Here is a 3,011-nt window from a genome sequence, read left to right on the forward strand (position 1 = left end):
GGGAGGGGGAAGCAAGGAAACATGGGGACTTGGGGGAAGGGGGTGTAACGACCCGACCAGTCGTTTTACTTTCTAGAACCCCTTTCTCCTAAATAAGACTTCCCGCACATGATTTTAGTGATTTATGACTTGCGGGGATGATTGGTTCGGGATTTGGAAGGGGGGTTAAAATCGGAACACTTGGTTCTTTAAGTTAACCTTAAAAAGGTAAGTTTGACTTCGGTCAAGTTTTGAGTAAACCACCTCGGAATCAAGAATTGATGGTTCCGATAGGTTCGTATTATGATTTTGGAGTTCGGCGCATGTTCGGATCGGGTTTTGGATGACCCGGGAGCGTTTTGGTGCCTAATAGTGAAAGTTGGTTCTTGAAGGTTTTAGAAGTTCTTTAAATTTGGTTTGGATCGGGTTTTGGTGATATCGAGGTCCAAACGAAATTCCGATACCGGAAATAGTTTCGTAATACCATTTAAGACTTTCACGCAAAATTTGGTATCATTTCGAGTAGTTTAAGTACGTTTCGGCGCATTGGAAGTAAATTGAAGTTCTTAAGCTTGATTCAATTGGTTTTGGGGTGTGATTCTTAGTTATAATGTTGTCTCGGCCGTTCCGAGAGTTCGAGCGAGTCCGTCTTACGATTCCAAACTTGTGGGTATGTTCGGGCGGGGCTCTAGGGGCCCTGGGTGTCCAACGGACGAGGCTCGGACCAAGTTGGAAGTTTAGGACAACGGCTGAAACTCCCTGATGTGATTCTTCGAGTTAACAAAGAACCAACCGACCAGGATCAAGATCTTGAAACGCCGGTTTCAAGAAATAACGTATCTCAAGCTTTAGGACTCGGAATTTGATGATTCAAAAACAAGATGAAAGATGACGATCTAAACTATAAGAAAGACTATTTACTCATTCAAAACAAGTAAATATTGATGTTGCACCAGTTCAATGAAAGTTAAGATTCTATGATATTAAAAGAACGAGTTTAGATCAAGAAACGTGTTCTTGAAAGATCAAGAACTAAACAAGTTCCTAAAATCACCACTTAGAATCAATTAACGTGATAAGAAACACCACACACAATTGAAAACAAGATAAAGACTATCACCACCTTGCTTGAAACCAAAAACAAGGATAAAGAAGACAAAATAGAGAAAAATACTCTATTGCAAATTAGGGTAAAGCTCAAAAACGTGAATTTTTCTTCTACAAGGCAAGAGAACCCTTTATATAGGCTAGTGTCACGACCCCAAAATCGACCCGATCGTGATGACGCCTATCGTGAAACTAGGCTAGCCGACACATTTCTAAAATAATCCACATTCCAATTAAAACTTAATTAAAACCATTTTCAACTGAAATCCAATAAAAGATATAAAGTCAAAACCAAAATAAAAGCGGAAAATAAAAGCCCGACCTCGGGTGTCACTAAGTCATGAGCAATGCTATAATAGTTCCGAAACAAGACAAGACCAAAATAGTCTGGAAATTGCAACAATGAACTTATAGGAAGATAGAGAAGGAGAAAAGCGGAACTGCGATCGCTAGGAAGCTACCTCGCTATCTCCGTGAAGTCCGCGACTGGAATAGTCAACAGCCGCTACCGTGCCCTGAGATACCTGGATCTGCACACAAGGTACAGAGGGTAATGTGAGTACACCAACTCAGTAGTAATTAACAAGTCCAAACATCGGACTGAGAGATAGTGACGAACTAAACCTTAGCAAAAATAACACATTTAAATTGTACAGAAAAGTAGGCATGCTGGAAATTCAATATTTTTAACTTGACAGTAAAGAAAAGTACTAGTCCGAACATTATAAAGTATAAAGCTCAATAAAACTCTACATGTCAATGCCAGAAATGTATGAAAATGCACCGTGTGCTTCCACTCTCAAGTGCTCAACCACTCGGTACCGCATATGGCCATCCGGTCCAGGGAAATCCATCCCGGAATATATATAAACAACGCTGACCTTAAGTCAGCCGGTACCGAGGAACAAGGGTAATCCGCCCCTGAGGAGAAATCCATCTCCAGGTATCAGTGCTTCAGACAAATCCATGTCCGAGAAAATCCATCCCTTAATAATATCAGTACTTCGGACAAATCCACGTCCTGGGAAATCCATCCCTCAATAGTATCATCCGCGCTCACTGGGGGTGTATAGACTCCGGAGGGGCTCCTTTCAGCCCAAGCGCTATAACAAGTCAATGAAGGCATAATCAACAATCCGCTGCGGCGTGCAGCCCGATCCCATAACTGTCACTCAAATTCAGGCGCTCGACCTCACTCAGTCACAGCTCTCCAGTCTCACACACACGGGCTCACAATACCGAGAAACTAGCCCGAAACAATGACATGATGTGCCAAATAACAATAACCGAGACTGAGACATGATATAATATGCATGAACAAGACTGAGTATAGAATATCAATGAAGATAATGATATGACAACAAGAAATGACCTCTCGGGTCTTAACAGTATCGGTGTGAAGCCCTAACATGATAATTAGCATGATTTACAGCTCATTAAATAAATTACATAATCACTACACAGGTAGCAGCAAGAAAGAGTCACGAAGCGGTGCCATGGAATGATCCAGGCCGCAATCCTCACGGTGCACGCCACACGCCCGTCACTTGGCATTTGCGTCACCTCAATTTTAATCATAGAACACATAGTTCGGGGTTTTGAACCCTCAGAACCAAGTTTAGAAGCGTTACTTACCTCAAACCAAGCCAAAGCTCTAGCCCGCAGTGCTCTTGCCTTTCACTCCGGCCTCCAAATTAACCAAAATCAGTATATTATCATCAATACACGCTAAAGGAATGAAACTCACACGAAAATTATCAAATTAAACCCAAAATCCCGATTTTTCTCAAACCCGCCCTCCCGGGCCCACGTCTCAAAATCCAACCAAAATCGCAAGACCAGAAACTTCTTTCACTCCCGAGTCTATTCATACCAAAATCATCAAAATCGGACTTCAAATGACCCCTCAAATCCCCAATTTGAAC

This window comes from Nicotiana attenuata, chromosome 3 (genome assembly GCF_001879085.1).
Source record: "Nicotiana attenuata strain UT chromosome 3, NIATTr2, whole genome shotgun sequence".
NCBI classification, from domain to species: Eukaryota; Viridiplantae; Streptophyta; class Magnoliopsida; order Solanales; family Solanaceae; genus Nicotiana; species Nicotiana attenuata.